Source organism: Eutrigla gurnardus, assembly GCF_963514095.1.
Source record: "Eutrigla gurnardus genome assembly, chromosome: 19".
Taxonomy (NCBI): Eukaryota; Metazoa; Chordata; class Actinopteri; order Perciformes; family Triglidae; genus Eutrigla; species Eutrigla gurnardus.
This window is the reverse complement of record NC_139930.1, coordinates 4,033,703-4,048,118: the sequence shown is the minus strand read 5'-3', so window position 1 is coordinate 4,048,118 and position 14,416 is coordinate 4,033,703. Positions and strand designations below refer to the sequence as shown.

The 14,416-nt window shown below is 46.7% G+C and overlaps 1 protein-coding gene across 1 annotated transcript in view; it reads left to right on the top strand.

Moving 5' to 3' along the window:
* LOC311030308 (ras-specific guanine nucleotide-releasing factor RalGPS1-like) overlaps nucleotides 1–14,416 on the top strand; it is a 110,458-nt gene that overhangs the window by 54,854 nt on the left and 41,188 nt on the right. The window lies entirely within an intron of this gene.

Genomic DNA, 14,416 nt, shown 5'->3' with positions numbered 1-14,416 from the left:
TTGAAGTAATTAAAGCAATGAGCCATGGCGACGCCCCTTTCCCCTCCCCCTTACAACAGGGAGATCATGGAGGGATTTGAAGGAGGCTCCGGGTCCCCCCACCCAAGCCCTTGTCCCGTGCAGCCCCCCCTGCATCTCCCATCGCCCTGCAGTCCTCCTTATTTTCCACTGCCCCCCCCCCCCCCCCCCACCCATCATTCTGTGGAGGCGAGGGGAAGACCTGACCGGCAGCTGTTGCAGAGGGTCACAGGTTGGCAGCATGTGGATCTTGACCTGTACTTAGTGAGGCGAAGAGAGACGTTGACCTTGCATTTCCTCCCGTTTGTTTCCTGACTCGGCACTTCCAATAGATTGATGGATGTTTACAAACGGTTAATCTGTGGCCACCAGATATCCCCTCTAGGTGGACCTATGTGCTCACCGAGTTTGATCAGGTCTCTCTTAAAGTGATGATTCGGAGTGAAATGCACCCTAGGTAATTTCCACCATGACATCCAGCCAAATACCCCCTCGGAAGCATTTTTTTTTCGCGATGGTCAGCATTGGTCAAGATAGGGCTATCAGCCGAATGGCTTAGTACTAGCGCGAACGGTACATTTTGTATATCTTGTAAATTACCCCACTAATAATGCATGGAATGTTACCAAACTTCTGCAGTAGTACACATAGGGTCTGTACTCACAAAACGAGGCATTTGAAAGTTTGTCAGTACACCAGGAGTTTATTTAAATGAACACTTGCCTGATAGCTTCTATCCTCGGCTACTAACGCTAACTAACGCTACCACAGCGTAGACGCCACTTCCGTGTTTACCCAGCCGATGCCGTGACGCGAGTTTCACGCGAGAGTAATAAAACGTTTCGCTGAATTTTTGTAAATGCTTGTATTATCAGGTCGACATGATATCAGCCTGATCGTAGCCCGACCGCCACATGGGCTCAGGTCGGGAACGATAATGAGGGTTGCAGGTAACAGTCGATGTTTTTTTTTAATAGGCTGAGTAGGCGACTGTGATTAGCATCAAGCTTTCAATTCCTTTAAAGGAGTCATCACCAGGAAATCGCAATTTCTCTTGTTAAAACATGCATATCTGTGTTTGACCTCAGTTGAAACTTGCCTGAAAGGCTGGAGTTTGAAAGTGGCGCCGTTTTTTCGCTTCTGCTCTTTTTCCGAACAGGAATAGCACACAAGAGTGTGCATTCCTAAAGCACGAGATTTTGATTCTGCGCATACGGTGACGTCACCGTGGAGGCTACTTGCATAAGCCCACCCCTCTTTCACCACCCAACCCCCCCCCCCCCCCGTCCGCTACCTGACGTCCTGCTGTAAACGTGTCTCTTCAACCGTCTCTGGCTCTTCACTCTCCGGTTCGGGTTCCGACTCTGGTTCGTACATAAATGCCTGAATTCCGTAAGGTTCGTCATTTAGTGTGTGCGCCATGACAGGGGGCTGTTTATGTTTTGGAGTCTGCATGCAGGCAAGCCCCCCCGGCTCTGTCCTTCCTGCGGCGAATCAACGCGCGCCTCATTACATATTACACAATGCACATCCGGACCAGTCAAAACCTCGCGCGTAATCTCGCGTGATAAAATCGCGGTACGAAAAAGGGTCAGAACAAGCTCAATGTTTGATTAAAATTTTTTTTTTTTTTTCTAATAAGTTTTACGAATTGATCCAAAGCGATCCAAGGGGGGCTGGATACGTATAAAACCAGGTTATGACTCCTTTAACAAAATGATGCAGACCAGATATCCCTGCATTGGTGTTGCACCCTGATGATATGACGCATTAGACGGCGTGTCAGAAACCACTCACTATGTAGTAGGGCTGCACGATTCTGGAAAAAATGTGAATCACGATTTTTTTGCTTAGAATTGAGATCACGATTCTCTTGCACGATTTTTTTCCACAAAATGTTTATTGCACTGATGAACTTTGACAAAACAAAAAAACGTTTGTTGCTTTGGCAGGGGCATAGTAGTAGTTCTATCATTGGAAGATAAGTCATTTTTACAAAAGTAAAAAAAAAAAATTTTCTCTGTGGACACGTACCTAATACGTGTCCACAGAGGCGATTTTAAACGCGTGTGGACGCGCCGCTTCCCAGTATTGCACGCTTGGTGGGCTGCCACTGAGGATGATTGACAGGCGCTCTCCTTCATACAATCACGGGTACACTTCATGGCTGCACCTGATTGGACGATCGCTTTCACAGCTGTCCTGTCTCCTCCGGAGTTCACGCAGACCAACATGGCGGCTCGTTTGGAAACTTTCTCTTATTTTACGAAAATAGTTCACCGAAAGGTGTTTCTGAAAACATTTTAAGCGAGAAATAAGCTATGCAGTTGCTGAATCTGTCTTTATTTTAGATCGACAACATTCAGTTTAGAAGATTTTCGCGAGCGTTCCCGAGGCGGCGAGTCGAGCCCGGCGCAATGAAAGGGACGCGGGGAAACACCGCTGCCTGTGGACACGTACCTTCTCTCTTTCCAAACACTCAACTGCAGGCGGCTTCCTCCACTGAATCACGTGTTGTAAAGACGTTTTACCATAGGTTGAGGGAGGAGGCAGCGGCAGTGCTGCGTTTGGGGGCGCTTCAAAAATGTGGCGCTTTGTGATGCAGCTCGAGATATAAAATGCTTCAGAATCGCTGTGTGTAGAAATGAGATCACGTGTATGTGTGAATCGAGATCGCGATTTTTTAACGATTTTTTGTGCAGCCCTAGTATGTAGTGAGTTCTCCATTTGTCTGAATGCTCAGTGAGAATTATTAAACCCTTTATAGTGGACTCAGTGTCCCACAATGCAGTGTACAACTGATGGTCACCAACCAGGAATCGTGTACCATGATGCATTGTGCTGATGGAAGAATTACACACAGACGAGAATAGAGAGAGCAGATCTATGGAAATAATATCTTAATGCGAGAAAATAAAATATGTATTTATTAATTTGGGAAAATATGCAACGCTCCTTTTGTTCTTACCTTCAAAATAAAAGTCAAGTATACGCTGACTAAGTATGAACTTCCATTTACTCACAGCATCTTGATAAGAGGCAACTCAACAAATGATGTGGTCATTATGTGGGACATTGTGTAACAGCAGTGATTAGTAGTCGTGTCCAACAGTGATTTACATTTAGCAGATGATCTCACTACATATCCTCGACATGGAGCTCCCTGGATAGTGGAGGGAGGAGTGAACGGATGCACGCTGTCCTGCTGCCTGTTACACACTGTTCCACCATGATGGTGGCATGAAACCCAGACACCAACAGAGGACTGCTTGCCAGTAAACATGCATGTGAAAAATCCCAAAATGTTTGTCAGGCCTCAAGGATACACCCAATATGTCTGTGTAAGAAAAACAAAAGTTTTTGTTTAAAAATAAGGGACAACTCAAAGTTTTTATTTGAGCCAAAAATGATTTCTGAGTCGAAATGTATTTTAATTTCAGTCAGGCTTCATGCAGACTCGTATGGTCGGACACAGACTCAGCAGGGAATGTTTGTTCAGTTTCCCAAAAGCAGAGGTGGGGTGCTTATGAAGTTTGTTATGTTGTCATGGGAATTACTGGTTACGTAACACCTGACAAACACTTCCAGTAAACACTCTGTGACGTTTTGTTTTTAATTGCATGCTGATGTATGGTGTATGGCCTTTGTCTCGGGGAGGTCAGCTGGTTCTCCTCTCAGGCATTTGGAGAAACGGGACTCTTTGGGAAGCGATGCTCATGCTGTGATGTCGTCTTTATACTGAAGAGCACACATTTTTGACAAGTCAACATCATACTTGACAGAACAAACTCAACGATATTGTCGATTCAAATCCCAAAACGGAGATATTGTGATACTGTGGCGTCATGGTTATATGTTGAAACATGCCTGAGAGCTCATCCTGATGCAGCGGAGCATCATACCAGAGACATGATTCCTTCCTTCCTCAGTGTGTTTTAACAAAGACCACTTCTTGGGACTTCTCGGGACTTCTTTGTACGTCCTGCAGTCCCGTGTCTTTTCCTTTCTGTGCTTTCATAAAGGAGGAGGACATGCCTCAGCCTGCGACCGCTCTCCCCTCCGTCTCCTCCATTCATGCACACCGTCTGCTCTGATGGGCCTGATAATGAGCGACAGCTACAACTGCTAAGCAGCAGGTAGTCAGGAAAAAAAGCAGTGGGCTATGAAGCGTCTTTCCTGCTGCAGCTTCATTTAGTCCTGGATGTTGACTTCAAAACCAACACATGACGTACGTTACTGTTCTAAGCCCGGTGGCGTTTGGTTGGGCTTTAAGAGAGGCACGCAGGAAGGGATGCATTTCACATTTGTGCTGGTTTAGTATGTGTCGAGATGGCCACCGTGATTAAACATACTAAGGTTATCCAATCAGTACTGAACACCCTGCTGGATCGACTGCTGGTCCAATTCCACAGAGTAGATCACTTGGAAGCAAAGATCTTGACGTTGTAATAACGAAAACAGTAAGTCGTTGGTCGGTCAGTGAACTTGTTCAGTAAGCCAAGAAGGTCAAGTGATTCAATTAAAGAGTAAGTAAACCCCAGAGTTTTGGCCAGGCATTAACCTCCGGTTCTGAAAAGTGAAGCCAAATCTGAAGTGCCTTAAATTTGCATTCTGTCTGATGGCCATCAGGGGGCGACTCCTCTAGTTGCATAAAGAAGTCTGGTTGTATAGAAGTCTATGAGAAAATGGTCCTACATCTCACTTGATTTATTATCTCAGTAAACATTGCAAACATGAGTTTATGGTCTCAATCTCTAGTTTCAAGTCTTCTTCAATCCAGCATGATGTTCATTTAGTACATTATGGTCCATTTAGAGTCAAAGACATAAAGCAGGGGGTGCTTTAGGGGGCGGGGCTACCTTGTGATGGACAGGATGCTATCACGCTACCATTTACGTTATTTACTAAGATGACTTCAACAATTAGCTGTGACCCTGAATTATGGAAGCTAACGTTGTTTTTCTTCACACAAGAATCCCGATGCATCCAGATCCAGTCAGGTTGATGCTCGTTTTTGCCACAGAGATGTTTTTTTTTTTTTTCTGCAATAATCTGAAATCCAATGGGAAAAATCCATTGGCCTTTTGTCAATGGAACCAGTGCGATGCTAACTTTCTGGTATAGGCCGACAGAAATCTGTCTCCTTGCAGCATCTGAGGTTTAAAACTCATCACCCAGATTATAGTAGATTATCTTTACTGTAGCCGAGTGACAGGCAGAATGTCTATATATAATATAGTGACTAATGACTCCCTGTGGCTTTTTTTCTGTGCGTCGGCTACACGGCTCTGCAGACCGAGCACAGCTGAAACACATTACTCCCCGTACCCTGTACTGCGTCTGTTAGGATGACATCACCGACAACTACGTGCTTAGCATTTCGGGTTGTGTTGTGCAGATGTAATATTCAGGCTGGAGCTGCCAGCACAGCTGATATCACGGACAGCCAGCACATCTCTACGGGATTTGGGTGTAGCATGGAGAGAAACGGGCAGTGGAAAGATTGTTAGCCTGGTGGAAAATCTGAAGGCAGCATTTTATTGGAGTTTAATTTCTCTTCTTGCTGATTCTGATAAGATGATGCCGTGTCAGCAACATGCCAGTTGGATCGTGAGGCTGCAGACTTGGGTTCATCCTATTTCATTCATCTTTACAGCTAAAAGCTTAGAAAGACCGCCAAAGGCCGCCTATTATTCCTATTGCTCCCCAACATTTCCACAACTGGTTTCCCTTCAGCCTTTACAGTGTACATGTTGAGAGTACACAGTCGGCACACATCTCATAAACATGGTGGATAATCATTAATGATGAAGGCTCTCCCTGCTTTTTCCCTGCTTCCCTGTCCAGGTAGTGGACTGGCCAAAGGACCTTTAAACGGAGCAACTGTTAAATAAGACAACCCAACTTTGGTTTATAGGTGTAATTCAATCTTAACGTTTCAGCTTTATTTAAAGTCGAGCTGAAACGGGCAAACAGCTTTCCAAGAAACTCTTCTGTATCGTGAATTAGTTCTGAATGAAACCGCATCGGCAAGCAAAACGTTGGAGTTTGATTTGCTCGGTGAAAAGATGAGCTCGTGACCTAAAAGTTGCAGATGGATTGTTGGATGTCATGTATTTATTTGTTGAAATTGGTTAGTTCTAGCTGATGTAAGCTGCATCATATTTTGTTTTCCAGGAAGAAAGGCAAATTGATTTTGCTTTAAAAATATAAAGAAATAGATTGTTTAAGGTAAATGATTCTGCATATATTGTTTATTAGGTGCACAATTTAGGCTTTTTTAAAAATGTCTGCTTAAATACGTAGCTCATTACATGTTCAAAGTCTTTATTCTTTGTCTCTGATGACACTGACGTTTCAAAAACCATTTTTACTGATTTCAGCTTTGAAACACTACTTTGGAAGTCAGAGCAGACAAAAACCACTTACATTTACAACATTAGTTAGGTGACCTGTTGAACTCTTCTCAATGGCAGTAACTCAGTGTCTCCACCCTGATGACAGCCGGACACGTAAATCAGCCCTGCAGCAGTCACTTGTGACCCTGGTCAGAAAACCCTGAACAGCTTCACGTGTCCGACTAAAGAAGAGATAAAGCCGCTGCTTCAGACTGGCTGCAGCCTGTGCTTCGGCTCTCTGCTGTAATACACCTTGTGTGTGGACGCTGCTGAACTGGAAAGATCCAAAGCGGTTTAAACTAGAGCCCAGGGACAGTTGCAGGACTGTTTGGACGGTGTGAACAGGCAGCCGGACCACACACGGAGCATTATGGCCTAATATGATGTACGACACAGTCACTGCATGGAAAATGTAGTTCACTGGTTCCAGGTAGCTCCGGAGCAGAGCGGGGACGGTTAAAGGGCTGTTTGTTTCTGTTTCCTGGTCCTGTATCATCCACCCAGCATGGCTGCAGCAGGCCAAGCCTTCCTGACCCCTGCCCTATGACCTCTGACCTCTGTCATGGCTAACCCCCTGTGGGGGTGTGTCTCTTTTGTTAGTTAGGTCATGAGCCTGGAAGATAGCTCAGGGCGTTTGCTCGTTTCTACCCATAAGCCATTGCTTGTGGGTGGAGATTGAGGAAGGAGAGGGAGGAGGAGCCTTCTCCGGAGGCTTGGAGCAGGCGGCAACCTCTGGTTCTGAAAAGGTTCTGAATTGGCCATCAGGGGGCGACTCTTCTGGTTGCAAAAAGAAGTCTGGTTGCATTGAAGTCTATGAGAAAATGACCCGACTTCTCACCTGATTTATTATCCTTGTAAACATGAGTTTATGGTCTCAATCTCTAGTTCCAAGTCTTCTTCAATCCAGCATGATGTTCAGTAAATGTAGTAAATTATGGTCTGTTGTGAAAAAAATAGTAAGCTTGAATATAGGAGGAGAGTCTATGGGTTGTATCAATAACAGCGCTTTATTAGCACAAATATCAGGAAAACATATTCCGGCAGTTAAACGTGCACGGACCTAAAAGTCAACTCAACATAGGGTTGAATTTACTCAAAAGGCGCTTTACAACAGAGTGCGCAGCGTATTTCAAGAGACTCCGCATGAGTCTGATTGGCTCATTCTATAGATGCAGGCGGAGCGTAATTTTAGCATGCCGCGGCCTGGTTGGAGCGCTGGGTATCTCCACCCACACTGGCTCATACGGTCCATCCCTCCGGGTGCTGTCATCTATGTATTGTGTGTGTATGTTGTCGAGATGCATATCATGTGCTTGTCATGTGCTCCTTCCTGGTGCGGCTACACAATGTGTCCGTTCATTGTGTGTTGTCGGGTGTATATCATGAGCTTGTCATGTGCTCCTTCCGGGTGCAGCTACACAATGTGTCCGTTCATTGTATGTTGTCGGGATGTATATCATGAGCTTGTCATGTGTGTGTGTGACCCAAATGTGATCCTCTCTTGTGTTTCCTGTTTTCAACGTATGGCGTACAGATGGAATGCCCTGACACAGTTTCTGACCCTCACAATAGTTTTCCACTAGCCTGAACATCTGAGTCTATGTGTAGTAATTTAAAACATGTGTGATTAGCTTATGTATTTACATTTTTCTCCACAAATCCCCCTTTTCACACCAACTAGGTGTGAACATTTTGCTTAAAGGTACTCTTTTCCTTCCTCGTCTTCCATGTCCAGGCTCCCATCCTCAAATTCCTCATTAGCTAGTAGAGGCATCATATATTTTGGTGGGTCTTTTTCTTTAGTCAGTGCAGTTTGCACTAACCTGGAAACCATGGTTCTCAGACATGGAATGCAGCAGCACCCACAGGTGACTAGTATGGCCAGGAAGATAGCTATTGAGGCTGCTAAAGATATTATTACCGCTTTCCATTTTCCAAACACTACTTCCATCCATTTGGTGAACGGGTCATCGACCCCTGATGCTTCGTGCATTTCTTTGGAGAGTGACCTTAGGTTTTCTAATGCTCGAGTGACTGAGCCATCTGGGGCCGTGTTATTGGGGATTATGGTACAGCAAAGTTTTCCGAACATGGCACAGACACCCCCTTTTTCAGCTAGGAGCATGTCTAGCGCCATTCTATTTTGCATAGCGATGATCGATGTGGGTGCGAGCTGCTCCGCCAGCCCTTCCACTGCATCCCTAGTGGCATTAGCGAGGCGCAAAATATTATAGTGGATATAGTTAATGCGGTCTACGTTTTTATTGGGGAGTATCCAGAGAAAGATTGATTCGAACCCTGCCCCTACTTGATTGGCCAATTTATACTCGTCTGGCACGCCTCGAGGGATACCTATGGCGTCCACGTATGTGGTCCCTCCAAATGGGTCTTGCAAGCTTGTGTCCCTTTTAGCAAGTATATGTCTTCTTCTTCGCCGGACGAGGGCGTTAGGTCCTGAGGGGTTTTTTATCACTCGACTGCCTATTAACGTAAGGGGCATCCCTAGTCTGACCATGGCGCAGGTGCCTATGGTGGTGTCGGCCTCTACTTGAGAATAGAGACGCAACCCTCCACAATAGTAAAACAGTCCCGCTCGGGCCCATGGTCCTATCACATCCCCAGATGTTGTCCTATTACACCAATCTGAGGGTATGTTTCCCACATTAACTTTTGGTTTGCTGCTGGCGAAGTTGAAACACTGATACCTGGGATTTTTTCCTTTTATGGCGGTAAAATAGCCAGCCCTAGTTTTATTATCAATGGGTGGGAAGACTGATGCCAGGGATTGGCATCCTGAGGGTGTGGCTTTTCTGGTTAAGTTCATCATACATTCATAACCTACTTTGTCTTTGTCTGTATATAAGGGGGCAGGTTCGACGAACATGGCAGGACGCGCAGCCGCGCATGCTACACATCCCGTCATGTTCTGGCGCTGAGCATTATCCGTAATCCACCTTAACCAAATGTTACTTTCTCCGAAGCCTGTAGCCATTTTTACGACGTCTAAAGGAGTTAATTATGTGTAATCCTGGGTCATCACTATCGGACTGGTAGTGGGCGGCTTTAGGGCAGTGGAATTAGCTGTGGTCGTATTCGTTGCACTACCTTTACTAGTGGGGGCGTATTTGGGCGGGTATATGTTTACTTGTATTCCTCGTATCTGGTCTTTTCCGGTGACGTCTACTCCTAATGCGATCCATATGCGATTTTTTCCCGTGGAGCTTGCCTTAATGTTATTGATAGAGAGAGTGAGCGGATTGCCGGTTGGACTGAAATCTCTTTGGAACGAAATGTGGTCCCAAAACTCGCTGTGTGTGTGTCTGGTAAAACCGGACCAAGTCCCAGTGAACTTTGTTACTTGATACCAATCGGGACAAAATGGCTGTGAATCCACCGAGAACCCAAACCCATATTGGTAAGCATTCCCAGTGGCCTCGCAGCTCTCCACTATTCGTGGACTATTACACAGATAGACATCGTAGCCCCGCCAACTTGCTTGAGATTCCCCGCAGTCTATCACGGAGCACAGGTCGAATGTGAACATTGTGGTATCCCCGGCAGTATAATTTAAAACTATTTTAGCACCGCACGCGACTTCGGGGATCTGGAAAGTTTTCGTTTGTTCCCTTTTGGGACGTGTTAGGTAAATGTTGGTGGAATTGTCTCGCTCTTTGTTTATTAGTTCGAGTCCTAGTAGAAGGAGTATTACCGCCACCCCGGTTACACCCATGATCACGGTGCACATCGTTTTCCCCCATGGGAGATAGTCTGCATATCTCCACCTCCGTCTTTCCTCCGGTGCAACAGACGGATCTCCGGAGAGTCTCCTAAAACTCCTCGGAGTCGTCATTTTGGGCCAAATCTGTTCTCACTTCCTGGAGTGAGCGAGTAGGTGGTGATGCTGGGGCACAATGTGTCAGGTGGTGCCAGGGAGCTCCTGCTTTTCCCTTGACCTGGACCGAGTGTGAAGTAACCTCCTTCACTTCGTACGGACCAGTCCACCTGGGGTCTGTCCACTTTCTTTTGTGAACCTTGACCCTGACCCAGTCTCCTACTTTGACTATCGTCCCCTGCTCTTCGGGATCCTTCTCCTGTGCCTTCTGCACCTGTATTGAGAGGGCTGAGACAAGAGATATTAGTTCTCTCATGTAGTCGGATTTCTCTATCTGACACACATCACAGGAGGTATATGTCCTCCATCACGTGGCGGGCCAGGCATTGGCCTTCCCGTCAACAACTCATGGGGCGACAGGTGCGTGCCTCCCCCTTTTGAGGTTCTCATGGCCATGAGAGCCAAAGGGAGGGCCTCCAACCATGTCATCTTACTGCCCGCACATACCTTGGCTATTTTAGCCTTCAATGTTTGATTCGCGCGTTCCACCAGTCCCTGGGACTGTGGATGGTAGACCGAACCAAAACTGTGTGCAATCCCCAGGAATGCCTCCACTTCACTCAGCATCTGATTGTTAAAATGTGTCCCGTTGTCTGATCTGATACGTTTCGGTACCCCATATCTGGGTATTAGCTCTGTTTGCAACCACTTTATTACTGTCTTCCCGTCTTCTCTATTTGTGGGGATTGCTTCTACCCATCTTGAAAATCTGTCTACCATTACCAAGATGTACCTCTTTCCCTGTACTACGTTCTCCTGTCCCATATCTGTATAATCTATACTAATATCTTGGAATGGTGCGAGAGGTACGGGGTAGGATCCCATGGGCGTTTTGAATGGTTTTCTTGGGTTGTGGTTTCCACAGACGACGCATTCTTCGCAGTATAGTTTTGCCATGCTGTCTAGGTGTGGGTGCCACCAGAGTGCTGAAATGTTCAACAGTGTTTGTCTTTGTCCTTCATGGGTTGGTCCATGGGCTTCTTTTAGTAGGGTCGCTACTAGTTTTGCTGGTGCCACTATCCTTCCATCATGTGATCTCCAGAGACCTTCTTTCTTTGTGGCCCCCTTTTGTGTCCATGTCGACCATTCGTACGGGCCTGCTTGTTCTTGTATCTTTTTTAGGTCTTCTTCGGTGAGTTTAGGTTGGGGGGGCGTCAGCCTGAGTACCATTTGCTTTGGCTGATATCCTCCTGCCTTTTTGGCCGCCTGATCTGCAGCCTCGTTTCCTTGACTGATCCTGGTGCCTGTTTTCTCATGTCCTTTGCACTTCATTATGGATACTCCTCTTGGTAGGGTGATTGCTTCCACCAGCTCTTGTATTTCTCTTTGGTGTTTGATTGGGGCGTTGCTGGATGTTACAAATCCCCTCCGTTGCCACATGGGTGCATCTACTTGTGCCGCCCCATGTGCGTAAGCAGAATCTGTAAAGATGTTCACCGTCTTTCCTTTGGCCAGTTTCAAGGCTTCGGTGAGCGCCTTGACTTCTGCCATTTGCGCTGAAGCGGGTTGTGGTATTACTTCTGCTTTGAGCGTCTCATGTCTTCCATTGGAGTGTTGCTGAACCACTGCATATGATGCCTGGTTCAGTCCGTTTTCTCCTCGGTAGCAGCATCCGTCAGTGTAGAGCCAGAGTTCTGCTTTGGGATCTATGTCATTTTTCAGGTCTTGTCTGAGCTTACTTTCCTTGACCGCAAGTTCTTCACATGAATGTGGGGTTCCTTTCCCAAAGTTTCCAGCCATGTTCCTTTCGGCTGCGACAAAGGTTATATGTGGCCTGGTGCATTCTCTTTGAATCTTGGTTTTTCTGGCCATGCTGAAAGTAAACTCCTTACTTGCCAAAACCGCTGCAACTCCATGTTCAGTGTGGACCTGTAATGGGTGACACATCACTACATGTGCTGTTTTTTGGAGAGCTTTTGCTACCGCTGCAACATATCTGGCGCACATTGACTGTCCGGTTTCCACTGCGTCGAGTTTTGAAGAGTAGTATATCAACACATTCCTCTCTCCCCCTTTTTTCTGATACAAAACAGCATTTAAAAATGCATTTTGTTCAGAAACATCCAAATGGAACACTTCTGTGTAGTCCGGTGAGGTGAGTGCAGCAGCTTGGGAGAGTACTTGTTTCATGTCAGTGAATGCTTGTTCAGCTTCAGAAGTCCAGGGTAGTCGTTCTGTGAGGTTTCGAGCCCCTACCTCGTTGATCATTGTCCGCAAAGGTTGTGTCCGATTGGAGTAATCAGGTATGTGGGATCGGCTGTAGCCCGTTAGTCCCAGAAATGACAACATGTCTGCCACCGTGGTGGGCTTTGGATGGTGTAGGATTGATTCCCTGTGGGCCGTAGATACTCCCAATCCTGATGCCGAGATTTGTCGGCCCAGGAATAAGACTTCTTCTCTGCATAGCTGCACTTTTTCTCTCTTGACTTTGTAGCCCTTCTTGTGCAGAACTGAGAACAGTAGGGCAGTGGCCTCCAGGCAGAGGGTAGATGTTTCTGCTGCCAAGAGAAGATCATCTACATATTGGATGAGCACAACCCCTGGTGGCCATTGGAGTTCTAGTAGGTGTGCTTTTAGTACCTGATTAAAGAGACCTGGCGAGTCCCTGAACCCCTGTGGCAACCGATTGTAGGTGTACTGTTTGCCCCCAAACGTGAAAGCAAACATGGCTTGTGATGTTTGTGCCAGTGGAACACTGAAGAAAGCGTTTGCCAAATCTATGACAGTGAAGTATCGAAATGCTGGGCTTAAACTCGTGAGTGCTACGTGTGGGTCTGGTACTGGATGAACATCTGGAGTCGTTGCATCATTTATAGGGCGGAAATCTTGTACCATTCTCCAGCCCTTTCCCCCTGCTTTCTGTACCGGTAATATGGGAGTATTCCATGGGGAGTGGCACTCGTATATTACCCCGACGTCCAGAAGGCCCTGTATCGTGGGGGCAATTCCCTTCATTTGATCTTGGGTTAGGGGATACTGCCGTCGATAAATAGGAGGTGCATCTGGGTCTTTCAGGGTGACAATCACTGGTTGTGTTTCCAGGGCTCCTACGTCATGGGGGGTTATAGTCCAAAATCGTGAGTTCACCGCATTCAAAACCGCTGCGGCTCCTGGGTGATCCGTACATGGGAGTCCATGTTGTCTTGGCAGTGGTATGTGTTCTGGGAGGGAGACATCCGTGGTATGGGGGCCCGTGAAGCACCACATATCTTCTTCTGGTGGGGCTTGGGCTCCTTGGCGGGGCTTTTGGACTTGGAGCGGCCATGTTGCTTAGATCAGTCAATTGAGATATGTCTACCCCTCCTGTGGGGAGGCCAAAGTGGTCCTCGTTATCTCTCATGAAGTCCCGATCGTATCCACATGCCGCTGATTTAGGGTTGTATCCTCCAGCCGCTCCCCGTTCCTCTTCCTCTTTCTGGCCGCCAATACTGCTGGCAGGTGACTTTACTCTGGTTGACCCCTCCTTCCTTGGGTCGATATGGTTTCCACCACTAGGTGGCTTCGAGGGATTTTTTGTGAGAGGTCCTTCTGGTTCACTTTCTGACCAGGTCTTTTCTGAACTGCCTTGACTCCTTGATCCTCCAGGGGGCTCCAGTGCCGTTATTCGCTGTTGCAGTCTTTCCACTTCTCTCTTCATTTCCTCTCTGTCTTGGTCTTGTACGAGGACTTCCACGCCGGCCAATGTTAGTACTGGTGCTTGTACTGCTGTGCCTGTGGTCTGTGCAGGCATAAATGGGTTGTGGTGGTTGTAGGGAGGTGGGGCTGTTGGGGGAGGTGTCGTTTCTGGAGGCCCAGTTGTTAACTTCTCTGGCAGGACTGGATATATGCCCCCTCCCCCTCCCTGTGTCTCTTCATGTTTGTCTCCCCTCTCCATTTTTCTCTGCTGAAACAGGTCTTTTAGCATTAGGTTTGTTACTCTTGTCTCTTCTTCTTGTTCTTCAAACATCTTTTTGAGTGGTTTGAAAACTGATCGCTTGTCCTTTTCAGCCTCCATGTTCTGTCGAGCTCTCTCTAATCTTTGTTTGACATCATTCACCATTATATTCATAGCTTCTCTTGATGGCAGCCCGTCCTTGGTGATCCATCCCTTTATCTCCCACCTTTTCGC